Genomic DNA, 15967 nt, shown 5'->3' on the forward strand with positions numbered 1-15967 from the left:
GAAAACTTTTCACTCAGAAAATATAAATATTGTAATACCTTGATTTGCAAAGTTAAAACAAAACTGAAAAATGCTAAGGAAAGTTGAAAAAGACTATGGGCCCAATCTTGCAAACGCCCACATGAGTGGACCTTAAGTATCTTTCATTCCAAAGACTTTCCTTCATAGGTTTTCATCAACCATACGGCACAAATCATTGTAGAACATACTTCTATAAATTACATATGACATGTCATATTTTTTAAATAATTGCATTCTGGATCTTTTTTGTCATTAGATAATCCTAGTATTCCATGTCATAATGAGGATAATTTAGTTTGAATCTATTCAGAATATTTGTTTTCGGTTTTAGTTGTTAGTAGTGATGTAGTGAATTTCATTGCTCACACAGAATTACTTCATTTTTGTGTGTGTGATGGATTCAAAGAAAATGTGTGTACTCTCAATATTTTCAATTGCAGGAGTATTTTAACAGGATTTTGTGGCGTGGTCAATTATAAAAACTTTTGGTTTTATTTTCTTAGTATTTACATATTAAAAATTTTACCATTTTCTGTTTCAATTTTAGCTCTTTTCCTTCCCAGGCCATTCACTTCAAGAGGCAAGTCACATGTTTGTGAGAACTAATGGCTAAGATAGCCCAGTCTATTGTAGCCAGTTTCTAACAATAAATTGTTAATCAATGGTATTGCAATCAAACCAGTTGTAGTTCAGAGATAATCCCTAACTCTTCTGTATCCTTACTGTTTTTTTTTCTTTTCCATTTTCTAATGTTGTGATTTCATTTAGGAGTCTAAATATGCAAATTTACTAATAATTTGTTCTACTCTAAGTAAATTATTTTTTTCATAATGAAAAATAGATTGGTATGTTATTTCATGATAAGTTTATACTTCCAATGTGGAATATGTATTAACTGATCATTAGTATTGTCTTGATTTTTTTTTTTAAAAAAAAAGGTTGTAAAGCTAAACTGGAGAACAGATTAAAATAAATTTCAAACCACTTGGATTACATGGGCTGAAAGTTTTAGGAATACATTCAGACCTCTGCTGCATGTATACAATTCCCATTGACTTCAATAAGAGCTGTGTGCACAGATCTGAGGGCAGAATTTGGCCTTGGTGAACCTTTGGAAAGATTCTGTGTCCCACAAATAATAGAGTTAGAAGGAACCATAAGGGTCATCTAGTCTAACCCATTGCCAAGGTGCAGGATTTGTTGTGTCTAAACCATCCAAGACAGATAGCTATCCAGCCTCTGTTTGTAAACCTTCAGTGAAGGAGATTCCACAACCTCCCTAGGCAGTATGTTCCATTGTTCTACTGTTTTTACAGTTAGTAAATTTTTCCTGAGATTTAATCTAAATCTGCTATGCTGTAGGTTGAACCCAAAGCCTCTTGTTCTGCCCTCTATGGCAAAAGAGAACAACTTTTCTCCATTTTTTATGGCAGTCTTTCAAGTCTTTGAAGATCACTATCATATCCCCTCTTACTCTCTTCTTTTCTGAACTAAACATACCCACTTCCTTCAGCCTTTGCTCATATGGCTTGCATTCCATCCTTTTGATCATCTTTGTCTCTCTCCTCTGGATCCTTTCTAGTTTCTCTACATCCTTTCTATACATTGGTGACCAAAATTGAACACAGTACTCCAGCTGAGGCCTAACTAGCGCCGAGTAGAGCAGTATTATCCCCTCCCGTGACTTGCATGCTATGCCTCTGTTAAACGAAAAGCAATTTTAGTTTGCCCTTTTTTTTTTTTTGGCAACAGCATCACATTGCTGACTTGTGTTGAAGTTGTTAGCTACCACAACTCCAAGATCCTTCTCAGCAGTGCTGCTCCCAAGCCAGTTTTTCCCCTTTATGTATTTGTGCATTTCATTTTTCTTTCTTAAGTGTAGCACCTTACTTTCTTTGCTGAATTTCATTTTGTTGTCTATAGCCCAGTTCTCCAATTTATCAAGATCCCTCTGAATTCTAGCTCTATCCTCCAAAGTGTTGGCAAACATTCCCCTCCCCCAGCTTTGTGTTGTCTGTAAACTTGATCAGTGTGCTCTCTATTCCTACATCCAGGTCATTAATAAAGAGGTTTCACAACACCAGACCCAGGACAGATCCCCATGAAACCCCCCTTGAGACCTCCCTCCAGTCAACATCATTCAATTAATAGTTACTCTTTGTTTGTGGTTGTTTAACCAATTATGTATTGACTTGATAGTTCTGCTAAGCCCCCATTTCTCATGCTTACTTATCAGAATGTCAAGGGGGACTGTGTCAAAAGCCCTGTGAAGTCCAGGTATATTATGTCCATCACATTCCCCCATCCATCAATCCAATTACCCCGTCAAAGAATGAAATCAAGCTGGGTTGGCATGCTTAGTTCTTGGTAAATCCATGTTGGCTGCTCGTGATCACCCATTCATTCTCCAGGTATTCAAAAATTGAATTGGCACATGAAATTGCAAGCCCATTAGCAAGAATTTTTAATGAATCTGTAAACTCAGGGGTTGTACTGTATGATTGGAGAATTGCTAACATAGTTCCTATTTTTAAGAAAGGGAAAAAAAGTGATCCGGGTAATTATAGGCCTGTTAGTTTGACATCTGTAGTATGCAAGGTCTTGGAAAAAATTTTGAAGGAGAAGGTAGTTGAGGACATTGAAGTCAATGGTAAATGGGACAAAATACAACATGGTTTTACAAAAGGTAGATCATGCCAAACCAACCTGATCTCCTTCTTTGAGAAAGTAACAGATTTTTTAGACAAAGGAAACGCAGTGGATCTAATTTACCTAGATTTTAGTAAGGCATTTGATAGCGTGCCACATGGGGAATTATTAGTTAAATTGGATAAGATGGGGATCAATAGGAAAATTGAAAGGTGGATAAGGAATTGGTTAAAGGGGAGACTACAGCGGGTCCTACTGAAAGGTGAACTGTCAGGCTGGAGGGAGGTTACCAGTGGAGTTCCTCAAGGATCGGTTTTGGGACCAATTTTATTTAATCTTTTTATTACTGACCTTGGCACAAAAAGTGGGAGTGTGCTAATAAAGTTTGCGGATGATACAAAGCTGGGAGGTATTGCCAATTTAGAGAAAGACAGGGATACCCTACAGGAGGATCTGGATGACCTTGTAAACTGGAGTAAGGTCATGCATTTAGGGATTAATAACAAGAATTTTAGTTATAAGCTTGTTATTAATCCCTAAATGCATGACCTTACACTTCTCACTATTAAATTTCATTCTATTACTATTACTCCAGTTTACAAGGTCATCCAGATCCTCCTGTAGGGTATCCCTGTCCTTCAATTAGAAGTAACGGAGGAGGAAAAGGACCTTGGAGTATTGGTTGATCATAGGATGACTATGAGCCGCCAATGTGATATGGCTGTGAAAAAAAGCTAATGCGGTCTTGGGATGCACGGGTCACTTGCTGGAGGATTCTCTGCTCCTTGAAGTCTTTAAACTACGATTTGAGGACTTCAATAGCACAGATATAGGTGTGAGGTTTTTGTTTTTGTAGGAGTGGTGGGTGAAATTCTGTGGCCTGCGTTGTGTAGGAGGTCAGACTGGGTGATCATAATGGTCCCTTCTGACTTAAATATCTATGAATCTATGAATGTTTTATACATTGCTCTAGTAGCTTCCCAGGTGTCGAAATCAAGCTGACTGGTCTGTATTTCCCCAGCTCCTCCTTTTTAAAGATGAGCACTACGTTAGCTCTTCTCCAGTTTTCCAGGACCTCCCCTTTCATCCATGAGTTTGTAAATATTATTGCCAATGGCTCTGAGATTTCTTCAGTTAATTCCTTCAGTACCCTCGGGTGAATAGCATTGGGCCCAGCTGATTTGAATTCATTCAGATTGGTCAGAAGATCTGTGATGTGTTCTTAATTTACCCCAATCTGCATTTCTTCCCCCTTATTGTCTATGATAACTTTGCCAGTCATCCAGTCACATGTTATTTTTTGTGAGAAGACTGAAGCAAAGTAGGAATTGAGCAGCTCTGCCTTCCTGTCGTCTTCTATTACCAGATCACCTTCTCCATTGAGCAGCAGACCCACACCATCCTTAATCTGTCTTTTTTGTCTGACATACTTGAAGAACCCCTTCTTGGTGTCTCTAATATTTCTTTCCAGCTGAAACTCATTCTTTGCCTTGGCTTTCCTGATTATGTCCCTACATGCTTGCAGTATTCCCATGTATACTTCCTTGGTGACATGCTTCTCCTTCCATTTCCTGTATATATCCCTTTGGGGTTTTAGATAGCTAAAAAGCTGCGCGTGCAGCCACATTGGCCTCCTGTGTCTCTTTTTATCTTTCCTCTGCATCAGACTAGCTTGATGTTGAGCTTTAGCATTACATCTTTTAAGAACTGCCAGCCCTGTCGACTCCTTTTCTTCCTGATTGGTATTTCCATGGGACCTTGCCTAGTATTTCTCTGAGTCCGTTAAAATCTACCTTTCTGACGTTCAGCATCCTTGTTTTTCTGTTCCCATGTCCTCCTTTCCAAAGGATCTTGAATTCTATCCGATCATAATCACTTCCTCCCAAGTTCCCAACTGCCTTCACATTCGCAACTAATTCATCCCTGTTGGTCAAAACCAGATCCAAAATGGATGATCTCTTAGTTGTTTCTTCAACTTTCTGAATCAGAAAGTTGCCCCCTACACATGCTAAGAATTTGCAGGACATATTATGTTTTGCTGTGCTAATCTTCCAACAGATATCATGGCAGTTAAAATCCCCCATTAATACTAGCTCATGTATGTTAGCTAATCTTATTACCTGCTTGTAACACTTCCTCTTTCTGATTTGATGGTCTGTACCCCCCAGACCCCCACCATAACATTGCTACTGTTCTTTTCACTTCTTATCCTCACCCAGAGATTCTCAGTAGGTCTGTCCCTCACTTCCTCTTGTACCTCAGAGCAAGAGTATACATTCTTGACGTACTGCACAACACTTCTCCCTTTTTTCCCATACCTATCCTTTCAGAACCAGCTATACCCCTCAATGCTGGTACTCCAGTCATGGGAGTTGTCCCATGATGTGCATACATGTCATCTGCACCGTAATGTGGCATTTATAATCTTTCAGAACTTACAGTTAGGACCAGACAGACAAAGTAGTCCAGGCAATATTTTTGACCAGTCTCTAAATAGTGACTAATATCTGGACATGAATGAGAGAAAGGAAATAAAGACGGGAATAGATGAGGCTCCAAAAATATTTGCAGAGGGAAAAGTCAGCAGGGATGGGCCAGCCGCAGGTTTTTATTCGCTGTGTAGACATACCCATAGTGGATGCACTGACTTCCTGCCCTGGGCTATGAAAAATAAGTTGGATCATGGGAATTGGACAGCTTGTAGTAGTATTAATGAGATACAGGACCTTTCATTTCCAGATCATCTGTTCAAATTCAGACAAGATTGATAGCAAGCAAAAGTTACCAACATCTATTTGGTTGTCTATGCAAAATTACTTGTTTGTCTCGTTTCAGTCACAATCACAGAAATCATTACAATTTTGAGCAATTTCCAATGAAAATTGTTTTTGTTGAGAGAAAATTGGAACAGTTCCAAAAGTTATAGTATATTAAAACTATGTAACATTATCTTAAATAAACAAGTAAATCATTTAGCCCTTAAGGGATATTTTCAATTACAATTTCTAACAAGAGCTTCATTTACATTTCTGACACGATTTTAGGAGCCTTACATAGGGCCAGATTCTGTTGTAAAAACTGTCTTGCTTCCACACTAGGGATACAATTGCAAGATTACAAAGCCTCGTTAAAAAAATAAATATGTAGGTGGTAGAGAACCTGAGTGTGATTTTTACTGAATCTGTCTTTTATATAGTTGTAAACTGAATTTGGAGAGGGAAATGCATTTTAAAATGTATTCAATGTCAGGAGCATCTCTTGTGCCCAAAATCTGCAACTGAATTTTCTTTACAAGGACTCAACTATACAGATCTTCTAGTAAGTTGTGCCACTGTATATAGTTTTCTCTTGACCAATTTTAACGAATACTACAGGACATCTTTTGATTTCCCCTTTCCTCAGTTTCATCAACTTCTCACTCTGACCAGTGCAGATTGCATCTCTTCATCCATTCCTTACAGTCTAGTCTGCCAGAGTTTTCATTGGCCCTTTACTTTATTGTAGGGGCATATAGCCATCTTAGTCTTGTGGTTCCAAATATGGAAAATTTACTGAGCCAGATTTTCAGTCTGTGACAGCTATATATTCAAATTTTGATCCTTAAATCAACATGTAAAGAAGGAAATCATTTGTGTACATGAGTTTAATTTAAATTCAGGCATAAACTACACAAACACACACACACACAGAGACAGAACTTCTGCTGTATAGTCATTTCCTACATTGAAAATGTCAAAAGCAACAATTTCAGAAACATCCTATTTTTAGGCATTTCAGCATTTTAAACAATTTGGTTTCACATTATCCAAAATATCCTTTCAAAGTCATATATGAATGAACTCCCAAGCACAACTTTGAAGAGCTCCTCTTACCATGCCTTTCTCCTCCACCCTGTCCCTAAAAGTGTGTATTCTTATCCACCCATTTTGGATACTGAGCTCCCTCGTGGACTGATGTCTGGGCGGCTGGGGTCCCTAACTCCTAAAATGGCAGCTGGATTTCTTGCTGTACCTGACTTCCAACTGACTAGCCGGCTACTCTGGGCTTATTTTCAGGGTTAGGATACTGAGACAGCTTTTCATGTCCTTAAGGCTCTCCCATCCTTCGTAGATCGCCAGGATTCTAGGGGACACCATTCTCCTTCTTCTGATGGGTGCAGGGTTGTTTTAATACTGTCTCTGCAAATGAGCAAGCAAAGCCTCTCAGCTCCCCAAGAATCACTGTCTCAGGGCACTCATTATGTCATTGCATTGTCTAGGCCAGGGATCAGCAACCTTTGGCACGCGGCCCACGCCGCTTACCGCAGCCCCGATTGGCCTGGAACGGCAAACTGCTGCCAGTGGGAGCCGCGATTGGCCGAACCTGTGGACGCTGCAGGTAAACAAACTGTCCTGGCCTGTCAGCGGAATTCCCTGATGGGCTGTGTGCTAAAAGTTGCCAATCCCTGGTCTAGGCCCTATCCAAACTATAGCCTTGCCTCATGCACTCTGATCTGCACAGGCAACGCCCCAACAACTTCATTGGGCTCCATGCAGGTGTAAGAATCTACCTACACAGATTAGATTGCAGGGCTGTGACCTAAATCTGAAATTATGCTAGCAACAATTGTGTTTAAACAGTAGTTAAGTTACTATATTCGCAGTTTTACTGACCAGTATGGACAGGAATTTCTTTCTGAACATTGTTTTATACAAAGTAGTCAAGGAGGTAGCAGCACAGTCTGCCTGCAATGGGTCTCCAACAAAATCTTTGTTCTCACTGGTCAAGGAAATCATGCAAGCATCAACTGTGTTCAAAAACAACTGTCAGTAAAGTAAAGCTGCTGCATGGACAGTCCCCTAAAGTTAGTCTGCCAAGGGGAAATGGTGTGCCCTTTTACAACTTTTTCCGTTTAAAATAAATTTGAAATAGTGACTCTACTATACCCTGGACACCTTTACAAACATGTACATAATATATAACATACACATTCTACAGCTCATTTCCTTCCCCAAAATTCAACATGCACACAGCAAGTAAGCAGTCAAATTACCCCACACTCCCTGAGCTTACTATCCCTCTGCCATCTTACCCTTTCTTTCTCCACAACTGGAGGAAATAAGAACCTTGCACACGGCCTGAAGGTAGTGGAATGGGCTCTTTCACAACTCCAAAGCTGAAGTCCTCACAATTTGATTCAATTCAGTAAATGTATTGGCATGACAAGCTATACTGCTGTTGCCAAAGTAAAAGACAGACCCCACAGATAGCTCTTCAGAAGCAGGTACAACCCATCAAAGTTATTGCCACATGGTATGTTAGGTGTTTGATCTTGTGTCTATTTGTTGTTAGACTCAGTTTCTGATCCAGGGCAGGTTGCCATGTAGCATAATGCCGCCTTCGCTGCCATTCTCCCTTTTCCCACACACAGGTGAAGTTTTTCCTTGTCACTTTTTGATGAGCATCTTTTATTATTCCTCACAGAGAATTGTAATAGTATCACAAAAGAAGAGAAGTTGTTTCTCAGATAGGTAGGTCCCAGATCATTTACGGCTTTCAAGTTCAAAAACAACATCCTCAACTCTCCCTGGAAGCCAGCAGTCAGCATGGAACATTGGTGTCATACTGCTCAACGAGCAAGCTGCTCTTTTTTGTCCCAGCCTCAGTCTCCGTAGGGTTTGAAGGTGAAGTTTCATGCAAAGCACACTGTATTAGTCTAATCTCGAGGTGATAAATGCATGAATCATGACAGTGAGCTCCAAATCTTGAATAGTTACAAGCTTCTGGCCAGATGCAAATGATTAAGTACAGTCTTGGCAATCACTGATACAGGATCATCTGGCAGCAGTTGAAACAGAATCTTAACCATGTCCCTGAACTGTGCTAAGTCCATGTGAACTGTTCAAGGCTTTTGCTCAGTTCAAGGACATTGTTAAGATCTCATCTACACACAAATTGGAACCATGCTTTAACTGCATCAGTGGGACAAAACATACTTCAGCTTGGCCCCATAAATTGTTGAAGTGGTGGTCCTTTAGACAGGCCATTGGTTGTTTCCACTGTGGTGGGGAAAAAGTGCTTGACTGAAGTGAGCCCAGCACACAATAGGCATGATTATCAAACACACACAGTCTACTGAGAACCACTGCGCTAGCCAGAGTGACCATGGTTGAAGGTGCTGCACCAGACATCTTGTAGTGAAGTTCTCAGATCTGGCACAATCCTGCAAATCCACGAATCTCTGAGACAGCTGCATGGGCAGAACCAGGTGGGGTCAGGGCACACAACCCTTCGCGAATCATTAGAGAATTCTAGAGCCTGATGTGTCTGGGGTGTTTTTGTCCATTCTGGTGACATGGCTGACAAGCATGCAATGCTGCTTTTGAATATAATGAGTGACTGAAGGAAGGTCAGATCTCTGTGAGATTCTGAAATTTTGCACAAAGTCAAACCACTTTATGCTCAGGATTTGGTGCTGGCAGCACATATGGAATTTCTAGCTGCTCCATGTCTGTCTATAAGAAGATCCAGGTTCTTAGCCATCTAGCAGTGCAGATAATAGAAAGATCTGATAGATCCTGAACTTTGTCTCAGCCATGGACAGTGGGTATCATAGACTGGGGGAGGCTGAGCCCCACCCGCCTGGCGCTCTGGGTCTGTGGGCTCTGGGGGTGTTCGGGTGGCCCAGGGCTCGGGCAGGGGAGCTACCAGCCGCAGTGGAGGTGATCTGGGCTCCGGTGGTGGAGAAGGGGCAGAAGGAGAGGGGGAGGAGCCTTGGGAAGAAGGGAAGGGGCCGGGAGCTAGCCTGTCCCAATGGCTGGTTCACCCGCCGCCCATGGTTTCAATGAAAATATTTTTGCATCCATAAGCAAGACCTGGACTTCATGCAGGAGGCAGTGAGACCTGTTCCTCGAAAAACATCAGGTTTGCTGTGAGCATTTGAACTCTGTTTGCAGCTTAGGTAGATGAACTCAACAGTGGTCTCCATGATACTCATCCCTTTGTGCATTGGAGGGTCTGCTGGCCCACCCCAAAGATTCTGAAATTTGATCTTCTGCCATGAGACTTTAATCCCAAAGTTTAGGTGGCATATTGGAGACCTTGGAGGGCAAGGCTGAAATTCTCTTATGTCTCCACAAGCAGGGCAGTGTCATCAGTGTAGTCTTGGTTGGTGAACCCTTCTTGGCCAATCTTGATTCCAACATGTGGAGTGGCAAGTCCTAATATCCAGTTGATAGCTCAACAGAATAGTGTGGGGTGAGAATAGTGAGGGTTGTGTAGAAACACAGCAAAAGCCACAAACCGGTGCACACTCTTGCACAGGTACCAGTGTAAAGATCATACACCAGATTTAGCAGAACTTCTGGAATGCCAGCTACTTCAGTGCAAGCCAAAGTGCTGCCCTGATGACCAGATCAAAAGCCTGTTTAATGTTGATATATGCTACATGAAGCAAGCAGTTAAATTCTTCACCGAGAAGCTAGAGGGTAAGGACAGCATCCATTGTTGATTGCACAATGGTGAAATCTGATTGCTGTGGACACCAATGGCTGTTAGAGTGGCTGAATCCTACCAAGTAGAAGGGGAGCAAAGACCTTTCCAGGGACTGATAATGAGATCAGCCTGTAGTTGCCATACTTGGTGCAAGATACTTTGCCCTTATACAGGGACATTAGGATGCTGTCTTTCCATTCAGCTGGTACTTCTGTTGCCCACACTTTTAACAATAGTTGATGCAGGCTGATGTTCACTGGTTCCAAGGCACCTTTGAGCAGCTTGGGTGGAATACCATCAAACCCAGCAAAATATCCATTACATAGCTTTTGGATGGCCTTCATACTTCCTTGGGTAATGGAGGATCAGTGCTCATCCCTGGGTCTGCAGCCGTGAGTTTTGTCAGGTGATGTAACTCTGGACAGTTATCAGCAGGTGCATGGTTCGGCATGTTTTCATAATGTATTTTCCCTGTTCTAGGACCTCATTCATCAATAGCTTGATCCTGCACCATCAAATCATGGAGTTTTTCCATCGACTTAAATGGGAGCTGGATCAAACCTTATATCATGGATGCCTTACACCATATTTTGAACAATACAAACAGGACAATACTTCTATGAATATCGTAAAGCACAACATTTTCAGAGAAAAAATAGCATTCTTTTACATTTCTCTCTAAACAATACCCAGAAGATGTATACTTCAGACAAAAATCTTCCTTTGGATGTATGCATGTGGCTCTCACTGAAATGGGAGCTACATACATATACACCGTATGGAAGAATTTGTCCCATCATGTTTCAAAGAGATGCTAAGTATTTTTTATAATTGAAATAAGATTATTTACTTGCTGTTTATGTCATTCACTATGGAAATATTTAAACCTTTTTTTTTCAATTTGTTTTTACCCTTCATGCAAATACATTTGTTTGTTGTTATGACACTACTCATGAGAGCTGAGCTGCTGAAATTGTTTCATTGTTGCCTTTGGAAAGATCATAAAAATCAGTTCTTTATTTTTTTAAAGTACATGAATAGTGCAAAAATGGAAAAAAGCTTGGGTCAAATTTTAGAATTTGGAGTCTATCTGTTCAGCTTGATAATGTCCATTAAAAAGAAACACCATAAAATTTTCCTCACCCTTAATATAAAAAATGTCAGTTAGCAGGCAAGGACAAACACTAGTGGGTTGTAGTGCGGAGGCAGGATTAAACTGATGTTTACTGGTGATTAAGAGATAAGAAGAAAGCCCAGTAGTCAAATTTAGAATCTCGTTATATTTACAATCAACAAGTTTGTCAATACTAGTGTGTGTTGAAATCTGTTAGTAACACTGTTTAGTGAGCTGTAGCTCATGAAAGCTTATGCTCAAATAAATTGGTTAGTCTCTAAGGTGCCACAAGTACTCCTTTTCTTTTTGCGAATACAGACTAACACAGCTGTTACTCTGAAAACTGTTTAATTTGAATTTACATTGTCCTATAAGCTGGCCTTAGCTTTTTAAGATGTATCATTGAATAGAAGTTAACTACCACTTCTTCCTGACCTTATAATAAATGAGGTCTGACCTCCTGATGTGAGAAATTTCAGGATATTGACTGAAGAATTTTTCTGATAGTGCTTTTTGGGGTCAGATTTATAAAAGTCATAGGAACAAAGATGGCTAAATCGTTGAATTCTGCACATCAGTACTATAAATTTCCCTATATTTGTACAGCTTAATTAGCTATCTGTATCTATATCTTTCTCATTATTGTTGGATCCCTTGACTCCAAATCCCTTTCCCTTCTTTTTTATCTGGTACCTAAAGCTACTTCTCCTTCTGTCTTTACTCTGTGATTATATAGTTGGGTTTGGATTTTTTACTTTTTAAATTTAAAAAAAGTTTCAGTGCACATTTTAAACCAGTTATTTTAAAATGTGAACCCATTTCAGATATCTAGTTTTAGAACTATTTTAAAGTGTAACATTGTCAATTTGCTCTACTTGCTCTTTACAATTAAAGCATTAATTATTATTATTTGTATTTATAAATTTTACTTCATTTCTGAGAGGTTTAGATCAAGTGCACATTTAGATTTAAAGAAATTAAATGATGAGCAGCATAGTAGATTTACAGTTCAGATACATGACTGTTTCTGATGCCATCTTTCAACTCAACACAATGTTTGAAAAAACAGGTTGGGTTTTTATTTTAAAATAGCAAAATCTACTTCATATATATAAAATCTCTCTCTGTTGTTGATACCAGAACTTTTTTTTTATTGTATACTATATATGTAGCACTGCAGGTCATCAAATTAAAATGGCACACAAAAAGGTGTGCTTTTTGAAGTTATACAAAACCAGGTTTTCCATTTAAACTACCCACATACAAATTAAATTTCCTTTATCTACTGTTTTCAACTCTCAAATGTTCCTGTTGAGGTTTATATTATAAAACTGTGCCAGCTATGAAAATATTTTTTCATAATCCAACAGGTGCACTAAAAACATATTTCTATTTAAGAATTATTGGGCACTCTCGTTTTAGCAAATACACCTGCAATGTAAACACCAACTTCTTTTTAGCTCTTACCATTAAAAACAACCACCTCAAAGCACTTCTGAGAAAGCTGAAGTCTTTAAGATAATATTTCAGAATGTTACTCTTTGGGCTTTCATAAAAGGCCAGATTCCAGAGAAGTAATTTTATCGATGTTGGTTTTGTAAATTGTAAGCTGTCCCTCAGCTCGTAAAACTTTTCATTTGCATTGACCTTCTTTGCTATCCTTATAATACAAGAAACCAACTCCCTGTATATCAAAATGTTAATGAAGGGAAAAAACAGATACTGATTTCTGCGTTTTCAGTGGAACCGCCCAATCCCACAAGTATTTACTTTTGAAAAAACAAATATTACTTTTTAAAAGTGTCTATTCGCTACATCGTTTGTTTTAGAAATGTAAATCACATGTGCCTACCACAGGGGACACCAGGCGGAAAGTCCTACACGTGAGCCGATTAAAAAACCTGTGGATCTAAAGTGAATTCTTAACTGTAAGTGTTCGTTGCGTTTCCTCCGTTACACTGTTGGCCCCCTGGTCTGCTTCAAAATGGTTGGAAATGTTCAACCAAATTGTACTTGAAAAGTATTCTCTTTCTAAGCGTCCAAATTCCTGACAAGCATTTCCACTCTTCTTTTTGTCTCCTTTTCTAGAGGTAACAGGGCGTGGTGGCCTGTCACCCCACAACCAAACCCCAAATTGTATAGTGAAATAGTGCAGGAAAACAGGTCCCGTCTTTCTAGAGCTCAGGTGGGAGCATCGGATTTTTAGTTGCAGTTGAATATACGTGCATTAGGAGCAGATATAAGCAATATTCATTTTTTAACTGCCTCCTAATGCCCCACATATCATCCTGGTATGTGCTGGGAGGGTTCATTACTATGCACGTTTTTATTACTATGACTGTGCTTGAAGTGAATATTTGCTTCCAAGCCAAAAGCGCTGTTCTCCAGCCCCAAAGGCGAGTGGGTTCGATTGGTAGCCGTAGCCCGTTATCTGTCCAAAACCGAACGAGCCCATCGGACTCTTTCCGGCGTCAGGTGTGCCGCGCTATTGCTTCACCAGACGGTCGGCTGTGTTTTGGAAAAGAACCCAAAGCTTCCAGATAACTGGGTACCATATGGAAAATCTGCAGTATTTTGATTATGCCTTATGTAAACATTTTAATATCGGATCCTTAAAATCCAGAGACTGTCCCAAAGGGGATTAAAACATAATCCTCTCTCTCTATAGCTGTAGTGGATTAATTTCGTATTCTCTCAGTGGCTGGTTTGCTCCCTGAAGGCTACAACAAAAAGACTCAGTGCTCCTTAAACGTGCTATGGAATTGGAAGTTGTAATTGGAGATTTCCAAAGGACTAGTGTAAAAATGACACACTAATAAGACTGAATATTTCATTTTGTGTCGTCTTCGGGGGGAGGGAGGAGAGACGGCGGCAGGAATTATAAAATCTATTTTCCCTGTAACAAAATAAGAAATCCCTTACACCTTATTCAGAGGAAGGAAAAATATTTCATAAACATTAGCCGTTTTCCTTAGAAAGTACAATAAAGGTTATTCGTAACGGTATTTCCATAGCTCGCTTGTATTACGTTTCTACATATTTAGAATGTCGTTTGAATACAGGGGCGCTATTTTTTGGTCAAAATCACTTTACTGTTTAAGGCGCTTTGAGGCTTTCTCGGGGGGGGGGGGATCTGAAATTCACTGATCCCTGAGTTAAATCACAGTCTTGGAAGTGAACCCCTCCTGCCTTGTAGCACCGGGGTGGGTGGGTGTGTGTGCGCGCACACACACACACACACACTCTCACAGTCACACACGTACCCATAGGAATCTACTCACGATGTTCCCCTATTGTCGTCGTAGATTTCTGGTGATAGGCTTTGGCTGTTTGACCATTAAATACTAGTAACTTTGTTTTTATTTTATTCGCATAACACAAGGGAAAGAGAGGTAATTGGATTAAACAGATGATCTTCCTTCTGGGATTCAGTAAGGCCCACTAACGCCTCCTTAAAATGATAGAATATCAAGTTGTTTCCAATATGCATCATCTTAACGCAGTTTTCTTTTAGCACAAAGGCCCGTAAACCCATTGCTGTGTGTACAGCATAATGAGTAGGGAGGGCAACACGGCTGCTCTGGGGGTACTGTTGGGTAAGGGTTAAAAGAGGGGCTGGAATGGTCTGCTTAAGAGGGCAAGTGGTTCTGCAGGGCAGGGAGCTGCTGTCCGTATAGATAGATCCTCCTTCTATAAACACAAAGGAGAGGGGCCTAGGGAATAGAAACCCAAATCCACTTGTAATCGTACAACAGAATCGGGCATAATTACTTGAGCAACCTAGATTAAGATTGATGAGCCTTTAAAGCGCCGTTGCAGATCGATCACCCTGCCCTTTGCAGAGAGGCCAGGTTTCCTAGCGGCGCGGCTCGGCTGGGCTCGGCTCCCCCAGCAGAATAACGGAGAGAAGATGGAGGCTAAAGGGGACAGGAGCAAAGCAAACCCTCGGCATGTGATTCAGATCAGCTGACTGGATTCAAGAGGCTACACTGGTTTATTAGGAGATAGAAAACAATAAAAGGAAGGAATACTAGAGTTTGTATCAATATTATCTAGCCTGCCACACTGGGCTGCTGAAAGCTGTCAGTGAAACAGTGAGTTTTAGATTCCCTCTTGTACACACAATAATCCGTGCCTTTCCCTTCATTTATCTTGCAAAGGAAATGACAATACATTGTGCAACACAGTCTCAAATTGGGTGTTTCACCTGACAGCTAGATGCGCTGATACACGACTAAGTTGAGCTAAGTGTGTAATTTGAAGTGTTGCTGCACCATCCGATTGTAAAGTGTGTGTGTGTATGTAAAATATTGTGGGAGGAGGAGAAGATTGTACCGGTGCCTATTCGCCTTGGTGCGGTTGTGCAGAGCAAGCCCAAAGCTTGTCCTGCCCGTGCCAGTGTGCCTGTGTGAAACACCACTCACCCACCACAGAGAGTCTCGGCAGTGCCTGCGGATTGCAACTGGAGATCCACCGCTCTGATGGTCACCTTGCGCGCGATCCCGATTTTTGTACAGAACATTTTAACTGCATAAACATGAATAGGATCTCTCTTTTTTGTACAGTGAGATGAATAGCTTTTAAAAGGGCTATATATAAAATATCTTGGTTTCACTGAGTTTCCAAAATGTCGAGTAAGCCTTTATTACTTATACTTCATGTGTCTAGATATAGATTTCCTCGTGCAAGTTAGTTGTGGACTTGTAAGAG

General features: G+C 40.3%; 1 protein-coding gene across 6 annotated transcripts in view; it reads left to right on the forward strand.

Annotated features, from left to right (window-relative positions):
* NBEA (neurobeachin) overlaps positions 1-15967 on the forward strand; it is an 844329-nt gene that overhangs the window by 588041 nt on the left and 240321 nt on the right. The window lies entirely within an intron of this gene.

This window comes from Natator depressus, chromosome 1 (assembly GCF_965152275.1).
Source record: "Natator depressus isolate rNatDep1 chromosome 1, rNatDep2.hap1, whole genome shotgun sequence".
NCBI lineage: Eukaryota > Metazoa > Chordata > Testudines > Cheloniidae > Natator > Natator depressus.